The sequence below is a fragment of the Bubalus bubalis genome, chromosome 22 (genome assembly GCF_019923935.1).
Source record: "Bubalus bubalis isolate 160015118507 breed Murrah chromosome 22, NDDB_SH_1, whole genome shotgun sequence".
Lineage (NCBI taxonomy): Eukaryota > Metazoa > Chordata > Mammalia > Artiodactyla > Bovidae > Bubalus > Bubalus bubalis.
The window spans coordinates 55,389,714-55,409,022 of record NC_059178.1 but is presented as its reverse complement, the minus strand read 5'-3'; the positions used below and the strand labels follow the sequence as shown (position 1 = coordinate 55,409,022).

At 40.3% G+C, this 19,309-nt stretch overlaps 1 protein-coding gene across 9 annotated transcripts in view; it reads right to left on the bottom strand.

The window, feature by feature from the left end:
• LOC123331130 overlaps window positions 1-19,309 on the bottom strand; it is a 587,693-nt gene that overhangs the window by 472,181 nt on the left and 96,203 nt on the right. Inside the window, exon 4 of one of the 9 annotated variants that reach the window (XR_006640462.1) lies at window positions 17,405-18,001. The exons of the other annotated variants lie outside the window; for them this stretch is intronic. The gene's annotated coding sequence lies outside the window, so the exon portion shown is untranslated. Of the gene's footprint in view, window positions 1-17,404; window positions 18,002-19,309 lie in introns of those variants that run through there. 9 annotated transcript variants of the gene reach the window in all.

The window sequence follows — 19,309 nt, the reverse complement described above, 5'->3', positions numbered from 1 at the left end:
AGAGGTAGGTCAAGTGGTCTGGTATTCCCATCTCTTTCAGAGTTTTCCACAGTTTATTGTGATCCACACAGTCAAAGGCTTTGGCATAGTCAATAAAGCAGAAATAGATGTTTTTCTGGAACTCTCTTGCTTTTTCCATGATCCAGTAGATGTTGGCAATTTGGTCTCTGGTTCCTCTGCCTTTTCTAAAACCAGCTTGAACATCTGGAAGTTCACGGTTCACGTATTGCTGAAGCCTGGCTTGGAGAATTTTGAGCATTACTTTACTAGCATGTGAGATGAGTGCAATTGTGTGGTAGTTTGAGCATTCTTTGGCATTGCCTTTCTTTGGGATTGGAATGAAAACTGACTTTTTCCAGTCCTGTGGCCACTGCTGAGTTTTCCAAATTTGCTGGCATATTGAGTGCAGCACTTTCACAGCATCATCTTTCAGGATTTGAAAGAGCTCAACTGGAATTCCATCATCTCCACTAGCTTTGTTCATAGTGATGTTTTCTAAGGCCCACTTGACTTCACATTCCAGGATGTCTGGCTCTAGGTCAGTGATCACACCATCGTGATTATCTGGGTCATGAAGATCTTTTTTGTACAGTTTTTACGTGTATTCTTGCCACCTCTTCTTAGTATCTTCTGCTTCTGTTAGGTCCATACCATTTCTGTCCTTTATTGAGCCTGTCTTTGCATGAAATGATCCCTTGGCATTTCTAATTTTCTTGAAGAGATCTCTAGTCTTTCCCATTTTGTTGTTTTCCTCTATTTCTTTGCATCAGTCACTGAGGAAGGCTTTCTTATCTCTCCTTGCTATTCTTTGGAACTCTGCATTCAGATACTTATATTGTTGTAGCCACGCGTTCCGGGAAACAAACTCACTCAGAAGGACAACTTAGATAGTGGAGTGCAGTTTATTACACCAGCAGGTCCAAGGCAGAGTCTCCTCTTAGCCAAGGACCCCGACCAGATTTTGTGAAAACCCTATATACCCTAAATGTACTTGCTCAAACCCACCTCCCCAAATTCCTTGAAACTAGTCTGGACAAGGTAAAAGAGAGATATGATCAAAGTTAACCCATGATTCATGTGTCACAAGACTAGATGAACAGTGGACATTTATTAATAGGACTGTGGTCATATCCCAATAGACATAATGGAATTTGCCACTTTGTTCTGTTACAGAGATAATTAGCATACTCTTTTAGGCAACGGAGAGTCCAAGAACAAGTCCTGAGGCTCTTTTCTCAGGGGGGTTTGGTTTTCCATTGGTATGCCACTTCTATAGACACTGGGCACAAAGTTCAGACTCCATTGGGAGGGTGACCATGCATGTAGCCTAATGTTCGCAGCCTGGCCTAAGATGGAGTTCAGCTCTGTCTGTTCCTCCTTCCATATCTTTCTGTTTCTCCTTTGCTTTTCGCTTCTCCTCTTTTCACAGCTATTTGTAAGGCCTCCTCAGACAGCCATTTTGCTTTTTTGCATTTTTTTTCCATGGGGATAGTCTTGATCCCTGTCTCCTGTACAATGTCACGAACCTCCATCCATAGTTCATCAGGCACTCTATCTATCAGATCTAGTCCCTTCAATCTATTTCTCACTTCCACTGTATAATCATAAGGGATTTGATTTAGGTCATACCTGAATGGTCTAGTGGTTTTCCCTACTTTCTTCAATTTCAGTCTGAATTTGGCAATAAGCAGTTCATGATCTGAGCCACAGTCAGCTCCTGGTCTTGTTTTTGCTGACTGTATAGAGCTTCTCCATCTTTGGCTGCAAAGAATATAATCAATCTGATTTCAGTGTTGACCATCTGGTGATGTCCATGTGTACAGTCTTCTCTTGTGTTGTTGGAAGAGAGTGTTTGCTATGACCAGTGCATTCTCTTGGCAAAACTCTATTAGCCTTTGCCCTGCTTCATTACATACTCCAAGGCCAAATTTGCCTGTTACTCCAGGTGTTTCTTGACTTCCTACTTTTGCATTCCAGTCCCCTATAATGAAAAGGGCATTTTTTTGGGTGTTAGTTCTAAAAGGTCTTGTGGGTCTTCATAGAATCATTCAACTTCAGTTTCTTCAGCATTACTGGTTGGGGCATAGGCTTGGATTACTGTGATATTGAATGGTTTGCCTTGGAAACGAACAGAGATCATTCTGTCATTTTTGAGATTGCATCCAAATACTGCATTTCGGGCTCTTTTGTTGACCATGATGGCTACTCCATTTCTTCTAAGGGATTCCTGCCCGCAGTAGTAGATATAATGGTTATCTGAGTTAAATTCACCCATTCCAGTCCATTTTAGTTCATGGATTCCTAGAATGTCGATGTTCACTCTTGCCACCTCCTGTTTGACCACTTCCAATTTGCCTTGATTCGTGGACCTGACATTCCAGGTTCCTATGCATACTGCTCTTTACAGCATCGGACCTTGCTTCTACCACCAGTCACATCCACAACTAAGTATTGTTTTTGCTTTGGCTCCATCCCTTCATTCTTTCTGAAGTTATTTCTCCACTGATCTCCTGTAGCATATTGGGCACCTACTGACCTGGAGAGTTCCTCTTTCAATATCCTATCATTTTGCCTTTTCATACTGTTCATGGGGTTCTCAAGGCAAGAATACTGAAGTGGTTTGCCATTCCCTTCTCCAGTAGACCACATTCTGTCAGACCTGTCCATCATGACCCATCTGTCTTGGGTGGCCCCACATAGTATGGCTTAGTTTCATTGAGTTAGACAAGGCTGTGTTCCGCGTGATCAGATTGTTAGTTATCTGTCATTATGGTTTCAGTGTGTCTGCCCTCTGATGCCCTCTCGCAACACCTACCATCTTACTTGGGTTTCTCTTACCTTGGACGTGGGATATCTCTTCACGGCTGCTCCAGCAAAGCACAGCCGCTTGCTCCTTACCTTGTTTCCACCATAGTCACACTGAATTTGTGGCTGCTAGTCTGCGTAGGTTTACAAAGAACCCAGGACTGATTATGTCTTGCTGTAAGAGCTACACCTAATTGAGATGGAATCCTCCAACGGACAGCCTGGCTCAAGTCTTCAATTTGAAGTTCAGCAAAGAACACCATTTAAACACATACTTTTTTTTTTCTCTCTAATCTCTTGATAGGAATTATCAAGTTGTAGACTTTTTTAATGCTGGGAAAAGGCCAGGTGAAGTAATTGAAACGTAAAGTATAAGAATGGTAATATAGAAAAGGGTTTAGATTTTGTAACAATCCAATGTGCAGTTATGCATTTTTGAGTGAAAGCAGAAGCTCCCTATTACAGGCTGCTCCTGGAGGGTGGACCGAGCATGGATGATCTCTGTATTATCACCCTCCTGGGAATTCACCAGCTGTCCCAGATAAGCCAACAGAAAAGTGCCCATCTGGACTGCTGCCACTGGGTTAACAGAAACAGCAAGCAGATAGCCTAACAAAAAAAGACTTCAACATTTTTCAGGACAGTAGAAGTTTAGCTTTCATTACATGCTGCTTATTTTTTATCCTCTTTGTAAGCTCTGTCATAAAAATGGTATAGATGATCTTATTTGCACAGCAGAAATAGAGACACAGACATAGGGAACAAATATATGGATATCAAGGGAGGGGTGGGATGAATTCTGAGATTGGGATTGATGCATATACACTACCGATACTATGTATAAAACAGACAACAACGAGAACATACATTATAGCACAGGGAAGAAAGTCCAAAAGGGAGGGTGATATATGTATGGATTAAGAAAGTGAAAGTATCAGGTGCTCAGCCGTGTCCAGCTCTCTGCAACCCCATGGACTGTAGCTTACCAGGCTCCTCTGTCCATGGGCTCCTCCAGGCAAGAACACTGGAGCAGGTTTGCCATTCCCTTGTCCAGGGGATCTTCAGTCCCGTGCATTGCAGGCAGATTCTTTACCATCTGAGCCACCTGGCTGACTCATTTTGCTGTGCAATAGAAACTAACACATTGTAAAACAACTATATTCCAATAAAAACTAAATTAAGAAAAAATATATATATGTAAAATATTCTTCCCTGAGCTGATCTCACACACATGAGATGTCCACTAGGCATTTACAGTTTTTGAAGTATATTCTCTGTTAGAAGTCAGTGAACTTTTTCTGTAACAAACAGATAAATATTTTCATTTTTATGGGAGATATGGTCTTTGTCACAATTACTCAATTTTGTCATTGTTGTGTTAAAATGACATAGAGGACACATAAATGGATGAGCTTGCATGTTTTGCAATAAAATTTTATTGATAAAAACAGGCAATGAGATGGATTGGGCCCACAAGCAGGTGGACTGGAAACCACTCTTCCATATAATGTTTCCGTGTACTTTTTCCACTCACTGTCTCATATGTTGCTCTGTACATGGGTGGTACTCAGTATATGTTATAGATTAGAGGACTGGATAACTGAAAGTGATGTAAAACAAATTCTTTAATGTTTGTGATAAATGCAAATACATTTTATCAAAGTTTTATTAGGGAAAAAAAAAAGCTTCATAACCACTTTTTCTCTTCACTTACCAAACAAATGTCAAAATGTGCTTCCCAAGATAATCCTTTAAAAATAACTTTGCATTTTTAGGAGAGGAACACAAATACCCATGTGAAATGAAAACATCTCCTGCACTATCAATAAACAAGAAATGTCTCAGCCATCAGCAATTTCTGGCCTCCATGTGTGAATGAGGGCTCCCCAAACTGTGATCCAGAGGATGCTACCACCCCCTAGGGTCATTGCTGAGGAGCTGGAGGGAATGCAAGAAGCAACCATTTGCCACTCCTTAAGGCAAACAAGGAAAAAGGTTTGGCCCCAGATAGCTGAGGTGCTTTGAAAGGAATGAATTCAGTGAGCCCAGAGGCTTGCATCTTCTCATACACAGAATGTTAATTTCCTTATCTTGATAACTGATCTTTGATGTTCAGACTGCCTGCTCCCGTTGTTGCAAACTTGGATACAGCCTGACACCCACTCCTGCCTCCTTGGAGCAGTTTTCTCAGAGCTACTGAGAACCTCTCTCCTGGACTCAGCATTTTTAATATTCCCACCAAATAAAATAACTCCATACTTCCAGGTTGTCACTCTGTTTTTTCGGTCATACCTGTGCAAGCTTTCACTCAGGAACTACTTAAAAGAAAATTTATACCACAAAATCCTTAGGAATTAGGCCTTCTTTAAGTATTTTGTGTGTTGGAGAACACTCATGAGAGTCCCTTGGACTGCAAGGAGATCCAACCAGTCCATCCTAAAGGAGACCAGTCCTGGGTGTTCATTGGAAGGACTGATGCTGAAGCTGAAACTCCAGTACTTTGGCCACCTCATGCAAAGAGTTGACTCATTGGAAAAGACCCTGATGCTGGGAAGGATTGGAGGCAGGAGGAGAAGGGGACGACAGAGGATGAGATGGCTGGATGGTGTCACCAACTCGATGGACGTGAGTTTGGGTAAACTCTGGGAGCTGATGATGGACAGGGAGGCCTGGTGTGCTGCAGTACATGGGGTTGCAAAGAGTCAGACACGAATGAGCGACTGAACTGAAGTATTTTGCTGTGCTCTTTTTCATAGGATATTAAATGATGGAAGTACCAAAAAAAAAAAAAAGACACTTTAAAAATACTGGGGAAGTTGGGAGAGTGGAGGGAGGCGTATGTATGTTTATGACTGATTCACGCTGTCGCAAAGAGTCGGACACGACTGAGTGACTGATCTGATCTGATCTGATGGCAGAAACCAACACAACATTGTAAAGCAATTATCCTCCAATTAAACATTTTAAAAAATTATATTAGGGAAATCCTTGTTTTAAAAATAAAATAGATGCAAATAATGAAATTTGGCTTAGCCCCATATAGACTGATAAAGACTGATGGAGGTAGTTGCTACTGCCTTCTACAATTGAAAACAGGCACTGTGACCAAAGCCTCAGGGTAATGAGATGCCAGCGTGTCTTTCTTCCGCCTGCCTTTGTTAAAAACAACAGTAAGATGAGACCTTCGCCCAAGGCAGCGCATCTTCACCCACATTTACTTCCTATTATTCACAACCTGCTTCAACTTGCTTCTTGATCACACAGCCTCACCTAAGGCAACAGGAAAGAACTCTGAAGAAGCCCCGCTATGCCTGGATACCCTAGTATCTGATGGTCAGAAGCAACACCCTGGTGACCTCATGTTTATCTCAACCATTATCCTCTCTAGAGAGCTCCTGGCCATGCATCCTTCTCCTGCCCCATAAGGCACTGAAGTGAGTGGTGATAAACTTATTTCTGTTTTGAGTCAAAAGGTATCCTTCAACTTTTTCCATTAGCCAAGTTTATCCTGAAGCAACAAATAATATCAGTAAGAACGTAAGAACCATTATCATTATATACTGGAAGACCAAGCCTTTCCTCTCTTCCCATGTTAGTTGCTTAATTCATTTGTCCTGCGGCATTAATCCCAAACTTCTTCCAGACCTACTGCCAACCATTCCAGACTCCACTCAGCATTCTCTACTCTTTCAAGTACCTCTTTAAATACTCAAAGATTTTAATGGTATTTTTATGTTGTAGGAAGATTTACTTAAAATACTTCTTAAGACACTAAGGAAATTCAACTTATATAGTTTACAGTATAATTTCTAGTTACAAATTTAGATTTCATTAATAGGAAAAATCCAGTTATTTTAAATATTTCAGACACCAGGGTTAAGGGCATGTTTATATGTATATCAACTAAACTATTAAGTATTTGTTATTCCTCTTTGCATATACACAATATAATTAATCACCACAAAACTAAGTCAGATAGAGAATCTATTATCTGTGTACATTTTATGCCAATAAAAATGTTTTAACTTTACAGCTCGTAATGAAAACCAAAGATATTTTAAAGATGAAAGGGACACAAAAAAATAGGCTATGAAATTACCATAAGAATTCATTTTCAGAAAACAATAAGTGGCAGCATATGGTGAAAGATATTTTTGCAGCCTTCCCTCCACAGGTTAAAAAAAGAAAACGCATTAGAAATTCAGACCACAACATACTACCAGTGCCATCTAGCAACTTATAGACACCAAGTGGGTGTTAGTCATGTAGTCGTGTCCAACTCTTTGTGACCACGTGGTCTGTCCATAGCCTTCTCCAGGCAAGAATACTGGAGTGGGTTCCCCTTTCCTTCTCCAGGGGATCTTCCCCTACCCAGGGATCGAACCTGGGTTTCCTGCATTGCAGGCAGATTCTTTACCAACTGAGCTATCAGCTGATACCAAATTCTAAAATGCTTAGTATATTTTTTTGATAATTCCTTGAAAAGGCAATATTTCCTAAAAACTCATGTCATCTATATGCTTTTTTATATACAAGTGCATCAATTAAAAAAAAAAACAAAACTAAATACCCACCCACAGAATATCACTGAACATGAAGTCTGCAGCTTCTGTATCATCAGCCTAATAGGGAAGGTATCACCCCACTTTCCAGTTCCTTTAGATCAGAACGCACACAAGGCAGAAAACCAATCCCAGCCTTACACACCAGGGGCAGCAGAGCAGAAAGGTGAGACGACTCTGGGTCCTTGAGTGACTTCAAGTGGCAGAAACACCTCTGCCTGTCCCTTCGCCAGGCCACCCGCTTCTAGTCAGTAACCTCACTTATGCCATAAAGTGCTTTTCTCTGTTACAGCAACCTAGACTTGACCCTTCTATTTCACCAAGTATCTGGAGCTCTAAACTTCCATGACTTATTTTTCCTTTGGTGACTGTTGTCCAATTTGCTTTTACTGGTCTTCAAGTAAGAGGTGGACCTTTTCAAATCCAATCTCATTGTCTTTGGTTCAGCACATTCTCCAGGTTCTGCTGTCTGTGTTTTCTTGGAAATGCAAGAGCATTTTAAGAAGACCAGCTCTTACTTTTAACATTTCACAAAGGAACAGAACACACTTGATGTATGTTCTCCGAGTATAAATTTATGGCACATTTTTCAAGGCATTCACTGTCAATTCAGCTACATTGCTATTTTGGACTGTTTTATGATGTCCATTTTTCTCAGCCTGACACTTCAGTGGGTCCTAACACACACACATCCACTGGGGAAGTCTAAACACTGAAGAAATACAGGGCTATCAATCAAGCAGCAAACAGGTGCTGAGAACCTACTAGGGGCAAGTTCTCTGCCGGGAGAGGGTGATACAGAGAGAAGCAAAACATCATCCGCAGTATAAAGGAGCCTGGGGTCTTGTTAGGAAGCCAGAATACACATCATGTAAACCAAATCACTAGTAAGCACAGGAAAACACCACTACATTCCAAAGAAGGATCAGAGGAGAATAATTTAAGATGAAGTTGATGCAGAAACTTAAAGTTGCTTAAATACACGGTCAGCACTCTTGACATATTTCAGCATTTTTCTTCACTCCGTTTGAGATAATGCACCATAGCTCCAGAATCACCTAAGGTCTTTTGTTGATCATCAGGAACTGCAAACTCGTCTTCTGAATTCATTTATCTACATGGGACTGGACTTGAGTTTGCCCATGAGAAGCATAGTATGAGTCTTGGAATGCTAGGGCATGGGGCTATTTTCTCTAGTAGGAGTTGCAGCCAGACGTGCAGACAGACATGAGACATCAGGTGAGTTCCTGAGAAATGTGATGTCCTGTTGCAGACTGAGAGAGTTGGCCAAAGCTTCCCAGAGATTCTTTGGAACCGTCACCATTTCTCAGTAAGCATGTGAGAACCACCTGCTGGGGAGCTTCTGACTGCGGTTTCTCCAAGGACCGTCCTGAACCTTAATGACAGCTTCCCTGACCTTTGCCCCTCCAATTCTTGCTACATTTGTGTAAGCCCCTATTCTTCCATGAAAGTCTTGGAGCACGTACAGTGGCTTGTGTCTTCCAGGCTGAGCCCTGATGGCTGCAGGTGGGAATCCTTATAAAGTGAGAAGATGGTGGAACAGAGGGGCTCGCACTCCCAGGCACTCTTTCTCTACCCCAAACCAGATCAACATAAACAATGCATGTGGGGGAGTGAGAGAGAGAAATTCTAAATCTGGTAACTCATTCCCTTAAAGTGAGTGAAATCAGAAGGTGGACTGAGAGTCAGACAGGATACTGGATGGAAAGGCTGGTTCAACAGAGTCAGGAGGAAATAAATGTCAAGAGAAAGGAAACTAGGGAGGAGCTCATTTGCAATGAAGACACAAGATACAGGAAGAAGAAGTCAACAAAGGCAGGAGGAAAGAGGGAAGTTCAGTTCAGTTCAGTCGCTCAGTCATGTCCACTCCTTGCAACCCCATGGACCACAGCACGCCAGGCTTCCCTGTCCATCACCAACTCCCGGAGCTTGCTCAAACTCATGTCCATTGAGCTGGTGATGTCATCCAAGAGGGAATTTAGGCAGGCTAATGAAATAAGATGACTTTTCAGAAATCAGAGTGAAAACAGTTTCAAAGACAGATGATTTTGATAGGACTTGACAACCGTTCCGTTTGAGGAACTGGAGTCTCTTTTCTCTAACTCTCCCCATCCTAGAGGCTCAGCTTCTGCACAACTCATGAATGCACAGATGCCAGCATGTCACATTCCTATGTTACATTCCCTTCTTCCTCTCTTAGTTCTATGTATATTATTTTCAGTAGCAAAACCTAACTTGTACTGTGATGAACTTTAAGCACTGCAGTGATCTGGACTTTAGAATGCATCAGCTAAGGTGAAAGGAGCTCAACTATAGTCATAGCACCTGATGAAATGCAGGGCTACAAAACAACCCCAAACTCATCTGAAGAGTCACGGTTCTTAGCCAAAGCCCAGTATGCTAAAATACCCATGGTGCTTACATTTTTGGGAAACTTCAGAGTCATTTTTAATAGTATCCAAATTATCTTTAATTGAAAAGGTGATCTATGGAACAGGAGAAGATTTTGTAAATGATGTTTCTGATGTGGAGTTAAAATCCTGAATATGTAAGCAACCTCCACAACTGAAGAACATAAAAATGAACTAATCTGATTTTAAAATGGGCAAGTGGCCTAACCAGATATTTCTCCAAAGGTGACTTACCAATAATCAATACAGATATGAGAAGATGCTCAATACTGCTAGAGAAATTAAATGAAAATTTAAACCACAGTGACAAACCCATTAAAACTACTACTATTGAAAAAGAAAAGAATGCAGAACAAATGGAAACTTTATGTACTATTGGTGGATTGTAAAATCGTGTGACCAGAGAAAAGATTATGGAGTTTCCTTAAAAAAATTTTAAAGCTGCCATATAATCCAGCAAAACCACTTCTGGGTAATTCAAAAGAATTGAAAGTAGGGTCTCAAAGAGATGTTTGTATACCCATGATCATAGCAGCACGGTTCACAACAGCCAAGAGATAGAAGCAACTCAAATGTCCAAATGAGTAGACAGAAAAAGTGTGGTATTAAACATACAATAGATAAACATTCAGCCTTAAAAAAACAGTGAAGTGAAGTGCAAGTTGCTCAGTCATGTCCAACTCTTTGTGACGCCATGGACTATACAGTCCATGGAATTCTCCAGGCCAGAATACTGGAGTGGGTAGCCTTTCCCTTTTCCAAGGATCTTCCCAAACAAGGCATCAAACCCAGGTCTCCCACATTGCAGGTGGGTTCTTTACCAGCTGAGCCACAAGGGAAACCCAAGAATACTGGAGTGGGTAGCCTATCCCTTCTCCAGTGGATCTTCCCAACCCAGGGATTGAACCAGAGTTTCCTGCATTGCAGGTGGATTCTTTACCAACTGAGCTACTAGGTAAGCCCTGAAAGATTAAGAAATCCAGTCAAATGCTATGAAATGGATGAACTTTGAGGACATGTTATATAGAAGAAGTCTGTTACAAAAGGACAAATATTATTACGATTCCATTTATGTAGAGTATCTAGAATAGTCAAATTTACAGAAACAGAAACTAGAATGGTGGTTGCCAGGCCCTGGGTAGAAGGGGAAAAGATGAGTGTTTTTTTGTTGTTGTTTTGTTTTTTAATGGGTAGTAAGTTTTACAAAATTAAAAAGTTCTGGAATTCTGTTTCACAGCAATGCAAATACATTTAACACTACTGAACTGTATAATGAACAATGAGTAAAGTGGCAAATTTTGTGCGTTTCTGGTAATTTTTAAATAGCTTGAAAATTACCTTTGAGGATTTTCTGACAAATACATCCTCAGAGAAAATGTGCATCGTTCCCACCAGAGCAGGTGCGTGAATCTCTTCAGTGAGTGACATTACTGACTGCTTCTATTGCCCTGTGAAGGCTTCCTCGCTGGAATCTACTGACTGACAGGGATGTCCAGGGACACACGCAGGGCACGTAGTACTTCCATGGTGCCCCTCTGTTAGTAGCTCGGTACATTTTTGAGTACCTATGTCCCTGGTGTCTGGGAAGGCAAAGAATCTGCCTGCAATGCAGGAGCCCCAGGTTCAACCCCTAGGTCGGGAAGATACCCTGGAGAAGAAAATAGCAAGCCATTCCAGTATTCTTGCCTGGAGAATTCCATGGATGGAGGAGCCTGACAGGCTAGAGTACATGGGGTCACAAAGAATCAGACACGACTGAGCAACTAACATACACACACACACACACACACATTTGTGAAACTTGAATTTCACAAAGTTTCCAACTATCAAAATCCCATTAGCTTACCTTTTACATATCACATTCAAAACACCAGAGGCCATCAGCTGAAACACTCAGCACATTTGCCAAGACTCTAAATTATGCTTGGTGCTCGGTACATCATTACATTCAGGACTTCACAATCCGCTAAGTGAACAGATAATTTTAACACCATAAAAGCAAAGCAAATGAATGCATACGAGGTGAGAAGTTCAATGATAGAAGTACACACGCAACATGAACAGGAGATGATTAATCACCAGAGCACACAGTGAAAGCTCTGGCGAAAGACCTTCAGCTGATAGAATTTACCAGGCAGAGGGGCAAGAGGGAAGCAAGAAAGGGATTCTAACAGAAAGAAGAGCATCAATAAGTGATGTGTATGGTGTTCAAGGAACCACAGGTCTTTCAGTATTGCTGGAATTTGCAGTGCAAGAGGTAGAAAGAGAAATAAAATAAATTTATAGCAAAAGACAGGGAACAGGTCATGGAGGGCCTTGCAACTCACACTAGGAAACATGGGCTTCTAAGGAAAATCATTTTGATATTTGGCAAAACTAATACAATTATGTAAAGTTTAAAAATAAAATAAAATTAAAAAAGAAAGTTCAATGGAATACAGAATTTAAGATCAGTTTTACTTTAGAAAGCCACACAACCAATAACGTTGATTATAGTTTTGGGAAAGTAAGACTGTGAAAGGGAAGAGAATCAAAACACTCTGGAAACATCTGGGTTAAGATAAGAAAACACTGATTTAAGGCAAATGGGTATGCTGCACAGGGGGCAATCGAGAAAAATCTATAAAGTTCGCGGGATGTGCTGTTTAGTTTTGTGTGCCGGATAAGAACTCTAGGATGCCTCATGGGCTCCTCAGTTTTAGAACCTTCCACAGACCAGAGGAAGGTCAGAGAGAAGTAACTCTGGAGAATGAGGAAGAAAAGCATACTGGAAGCTGAGGAACAATCAAATAGTATGTTGAATTGGGACATCCTAGGTCTAGATTCCTGTGAGGTGTGGAGACAAAGACAGACACAGAGAAGCTGAATATCTGGCTCTAGATTTCAAGGGCAAAAATAGGACTGGAGATTGCAGGGCGCCTGGGTTCGATCCTTGGTCAGGGAACCAGATCCCACATGCCGCCACAAAGATCTGGTGTAGCCAAATAATTTTTATTTTTTTCTAAATGGGACTGGGGTAAAGATTAGAGTATCATAGTCATAAGTCACAATAATGGATGGCATTCATAAGGAAGAGAGGTAGCACAAGATCAAGAACAGAGAAACATACATCCCTGGATTTGAAAAAAAAATGCAATGAGTCAAGAAAGAGAAGCCCTTGGCAAAACAGACTACCACAATTCATGAACAACATAGTGCAAAGTTTTCCAAATTATAAAAACTTCTTAATAAAGTATAATTTTTCAGCACTAATCTGAATCTCTCCTCATAGTTTACCTCTTCACTCAGAATGTTCAGTATACGCATAGATATATTATAGATATAAAGTACTGTGCTATATAATCTTGAAACCATATCATCACAACATAATTCTACCTCACTTTGATGACCTTCAGCATAATCCTGCCTACCCCCCCATATTAGAGAAACTTATAGTTACCATCATCTACTCTGTAAGTTTCAGGGGAGATGAAAACATCAAATAAAAGAACTAAAATAAGATATAATTAATGACTATGTGTTCTATTGTGTGTGTTTATCAATACAATACAAAAACATGCCCATCAAATCTGTATGAAAAATGGCAATACAAGAAAAAAGAGCATTTGCTTAAGTAACTCTGTCCCTGCCATATACAAACATATTGCCAATGGTTTATTTGGGGTCAGAGATGATTTACAGTGTTAAGAAATCTCAGTGTGTGCTCAAGTAGAACGCCCAGGGCAGCCAAGTGAAGTCAATGAGGTGTGGCAACTCTAGATTGTGGACATGTCATCATAAAATCAAAATGACAAGGGGATACAAGCAATAAATGCAAAACGATGGCCATACTGCCCCAAAGCCACGCGGACATCAAGTACCGAGAGAGCAAAGGTGAAATTTCAAAGGTCATCACTGTCATCAACCTTACAGGTCAGTCTTTACTCTGGTCCCAGAAAAGTCGAGAAATCCAGATTCAGGCAGGAAAAGGAAAGTACTGTAAATAATTCTTTCAAGCTCACATATAACATATCAGACAGCAGTAAAACCATATAAACCTTTCTTGTAGACCTAGAATCCACTTTCAGTACTACCTACTTTCTTTTTTTAATTTATTTATTTTTAATTGGAGGATAACTGCTTTACAACATTGTGTTGGTTTCTGCCATACATCAACATGAATCAGCCATTGGTATACATGCGTCCCTCCCCCTTGAACCCCCTCCTTCTCCTACCCCTCCCCACCCCTCTAGGCTGTCACAGAGCACCAGGTTTGAGCTTCCTGTGTCATACAGCAAATTTCCACTGGCTATCTATTTCACATATGGCAATGTATATGTTTCCATGCTACTCTTAATAAACACTATCCAAGGTAGGTGTGTGGTGCGAAGTGCCTTCTAAATTCACCAAGTAACTTAGAACATGTAAAACACAGCATGATAGTTTTCCAACTTATGTTTCAAAAGTCATGTTTCAAAATGGTCAGTAAAGTATAATATCATCATATAACCTGTCAGTGTTGAAGATGGGAGAAATGCCACACACAGGACTATTTTCAGAACATCTTAATATCGCACCTACTGTTAACACAGTAGTCGGTCAGGCACAGGTGAAGGCAAAGATGAGCACAGCCCTCAGAGTTTCTTACAACCCCGCAGATAAGTAGAAACATCCATGAACAGCCAAGGACATGAGAACACATTGTCTGCATGTGACTCTATCACCAAAGTCCTCAGTCTCCCATCTCCCAGACTGAGCACTGACGTTTCATACATTTTCCAAGGGAAAGGCTCATCCCAAAAGCCAGGTCTGCTAAGAGTCCCAGGATGCAAATCAAGAAGCAGCTGACAGTTGCTGGAGAATACAGTTCATTGCAGTTCAAAGCTTGGCCATAGGGACTTATTCCACCAGATACATGGGCAAAACCATGGGATAGAAATAGTGCATATTCGGGCATGTAAACATTTCCTTAACTTATGAATGTCTTGAAAATAATTTCTACCAAAAAACTAAAAAAAAAAAAAAAAAAAACTTTCTGATATACCAGAGACTCAACATAGCAAATACTCAAAATCATGGAAGTGGTAGATATTATTTTGATAGTGAGACACAAGGAAAATCTGAACATAATCCGAAATTCATTCTCAGAAAAACAGAAATCACCAGATGCAGAGCAGAGTCAAACAGGAAGACCAGAAGTAATGAGGTGACTTCCTTATACTACAGTGCAATCTCCTATAATTTGCATCAATTAATAGCTAAAGTGGAAGTTGGAGGCTTTGTGACCAGAGGGAAATGTGGGAAGATGTCTTATTGATTCAACCAATGCATTTCATCCAGATGAGTTTAATGCACCGATACTCCACAGAGAGGAGTGCTATTTGGGTTTGGTTTTCCTCTATATCTTATGTGATAAGACTGAAATGTAAAAGCTTGTCAGCAGTGGTAGTGATTAACTGTCTAGCCTTTGTTTTGGTTTCTTTTAGAGTAAAAAAAAATAAAAAGAAGAAGAAAGGTTTAGGGATGGTAACGTGTATACAGCTAGTCTAACCACGACATACAGAAAAAGTAAGCTTTACCTCTGACATAGAGCTGTCTAAAGTTTTAATTTCTTCAAGAACAAGGTTAAGAATGCAGGTGTTTAACCATCAATTTACAGTCATTTGTCTGAGTAAATAGCTTCAGTTTCCTTAAGAAAAAAAGAAGCAGGACATAGACTGAAACAGCCTTGAAAGCCATGGGCTAATTCATGCAAGAGCAAAATGTCTCCTCTTCCACGATCTCACTTGAAAAGAATTTGTTCTGAAGTAATGGTGGAGTCATTAGACTTAATTCTATCATGCAGCAGAATACCAAATTGTCCATCTACCAGCCATCAGGACTCATATCCTATTTAATACAGCTTGCATTATCCAGTCTAGAGGTTTCCTAGTCAAATGGTATCAAAACCTAATATCTGAAACAATTTTCTAGACAGAAAGTCAAGTAGCAACCATATGAGAATTGATTTCTGCCCGCAACAGAGCAACGCCAATACAACAGATACTTGAGTTCAACAAACAGAACAGAGAGACTTTCCAAAGTGATTCAGTGAGTCAGGATGAAAAGCTATATATCAAATGTTATTTTTTAACCAACTGCATCTTTTACATAATTTTTTTGCCATTTGATATAGAGAAATAATTTTACATCTACATGGAATTTTTCTCCTACTATTGGTTTTAAAAGAATTTTATTATTGCATGTAAATAGATATTAAGCTCAAAGACTAAAGGTTTAAAATAAAACAGGTCCTCTAACAGAAAATAATCAGGGGTATGTTCCCACAGAATCTTTTAGTTCAGGAAAAAGGCAAATCAATATAATTTGACACACATACCTATGGATACAGAACATAATCCATAATGATTTTGATTTGGGAAATACAAAGATCAGAAACATTGTCTTAAAATAACTAGCTTCTTGTGATGAAATTTCCTAATATCCTATGAACTGCTGCTGCTGCTGCTAAGTTGCTTCAGTTGTGTCCGACTCTGTGCGACCCCATAGACGGCAGCCCACCAGGCTCCCCCGTCCCTGGGATTCTCCAGGCAAGAACACTGGAGTGGGTTGCCATTTCCTTCTCCAATGCATGAAAGTGAAAAGTGAAAGTGAAGTCAAAAGCTCAGTCGTGTCCGACTCCTAGCTACCCCATGGACTGCAGCCCACCAGGCCCCTCCGTCCATGGGATTTTCCAGGCAAGAGTACTGGAGTGGGGTGCCATTGCCTTCTCCAATCCTATGAACTACTAGGATGCTTAACTCAGTCTTTGGGAAGACAGCTGTGTGACTCCATCACTGATTATCCTTGCTTTCCCAGAGGTCATATTTCGACCAGTAAGTACCTCAAGGGTTCAAAACTGTGAGCTCAGAACCTTGCTGGAACTCATAGTTGGGATGGACCTTTGAAATCAGTCCTGGTTTCTTATCACCTTATCTGGGGGAAGACAGAAAGAAATTGATTTTGCCTCTTTCCCAGGAAACTTGCCCAGAAAGCTCTGAGGAGACTGGAGAGCCCTAAAGCCATTCTTGTTTTCAGGATAAATGCTGGTAAAGGGTGACAAATATGGGGACAGATCAGGCTCTGCCTCACAGGGGACAGATGTTAACTCCCCTCTCTGGGAAACAGAAAGCCCTAGACTGTAACTGTTTCCCAAGACACAACTATTTCACATTGTCAACACATTAGCGATGCTTTCGGATTGAGGTGTTGGAGAAGACTCTTGAGAGTCCCTTGGACTGCAAGGAGAGAAAACCAGTCAATCCTGAAAGAAATCAATCCTAAATATTCATTGGAGGGACTGATGCTGAAGCTAAAGTTTCAATAGTTTCACCACCTGATGCAAAGAGACAACTCATTGGAAAGGACCCTGATGCTGGGAAAAATTGAAGGCAAAAGGAGAAGGCAGAAGCAGAGGATGAGATGGTTAGATATCACCACTGACTCATGAATCTGAGCAAATGAGTGAATGGATATGAATCTGAGCAAACTCCAGGAGATAGTGAAGGAAAGGGAAGCCTGGCGGGCTATAGTCCATGGGGTTGCAAAGAGTCAGACATAACTTAGCAATTGAATAACAACACAATATTAGTGATAGTCACTTATATATATTCAAAACATAGGATTGTTTAGCTCGACACTTAAAAGCATTACAGTACTTGAGTCTAGATTTTAGTTGCATGTCTTTCTTTGCATATTATTTAAAGTTAAAGCCTTCTATAGGAACTCCATCCACAAGAGGTGGCAAGATTTCATCAGTGAAAGACGTGTAAGTTTTACTGAGGTTCTCCCAGGCAACGTTGCATAATATTAAGTCATAATGCTGAAGTTATTAGATCTGAGCAAATAGCATAGTTAACTATCTATGTTTAAATAGGAGACAAGTGAGAATTTGTAAACTAAGATAAAATATGCATTATGTAATTAAGGTATGTAACATTCTTTTCTGTAAACAAAAGCAAACACAGCTTTTTTCCACAATGCTAATGTCATTTTGGAAGTACCATGCTTCTCGAGGGCCATCAATAAAGGCACTGCATCCATCTTTGTCAATTTCTTAGAGGAGTCATTAGTGAAATGTCACCTTCTGAGTTCCTCACCACCTCGAGGACAGAAAGTTTTCACTTCAAAACAGCAACAACAACAGCAACACGGATGACACCATCATGCCTTAAAATTTTGCAGCTAGAAACATCAAACAGTTAGAAAAAGAATTTCAAACGATAACAGGATGCATATTGGTGTAATTATTAATCAATTACAATCGCAAAGCTTAGCAGTTTTCTCCCTCTATTTAAAACTACTCTGAAATATTAAGCCAGAAGAGACATAACCGAGACGAAAAGTGTCATTAGAGTTACATAATGCCACAGTACATTTTAAACCTTCTCTATTTAGGGATTGTTTTGTCACTGACTAAAATCTGGATGTAGTGAAAGTCGCTCAGTCCTGTCTGATGGTTTGCAACCCCATGGACAATACAGCCCATGGGATTCTCCAGGCCAGAATACTGGAGTGCATAGCCTTTCCCTTCTCCAGGGGATCTTCCCATTCCAGGGATTGAACCCAGGTCTCCCGCATGGCAGGCAGATTCTTTACCAGCTGAGCCACAAGGGAAGCCCAAGAATACTAGAGTGAGTAACCTGTCCCTTCTCCAGCAGATCTTCCTGACCCAGGAATCAAACCAGGGTTTTCTGCATTGCAGGTGGATTCTATACCAACTAAGCTATTTGGATAAATGGAAAAAAAAAAAGATATTATAATTATATCATTCCCTGTGATTCTACAGGGCTGGAGTGTGAAGACCAGGATCTGATGTTAAATTACTTTGTCTGAGGCAACTTTAGAAAAACCCAGGTATCTGGGTTTTCAAACATGCTGGTGGCTGAACCACATTACCTGCTAAAGTCAATGGTAAGAGATTATTACAGGTGTTGGATAGAAGAGGTGATGTCTGACATTACTTCCAAATACAGGATTCCAAGACACAACAATTACAGATAATAATCTAATTCTCAGATTTCAAAAATCTGTACCTACAAAATATCTTACCATTTTCCCAAATTCCAAATACCTGTCTTTGAGAAAGGTATAAAAACATAGGGAAAAAAAATAGGAGAACAAGACTAAATCTGCTCATATTTCAGATTAAAATGTATTTGTATCAAATATGTTTTACCAGTCCCTTGGTAAACATCAAGTTGTGATATAGCTAGTTAGGAGCCCTATCTCCTACCTATTGCTTTTATGTCTCTAGGAAATTTGGGACACATAGCTGCAACCACTTAGCTCAGTTAGCAAAACCCAGCCATTTGTTCCCCAAGGATGTCTTGAAACCTACTAGATGACAGAAGCATTGGATCCAGATAATAGTGCACAACATGTTGGAGGAGAGAGACATGAAAACAAAGTATTCAATGCTATGATGGACGTAAGCACTGGTATTTCCTAACTATGTAATCTAGTCTCCTCTTGAATTTTATTACTTTTCTA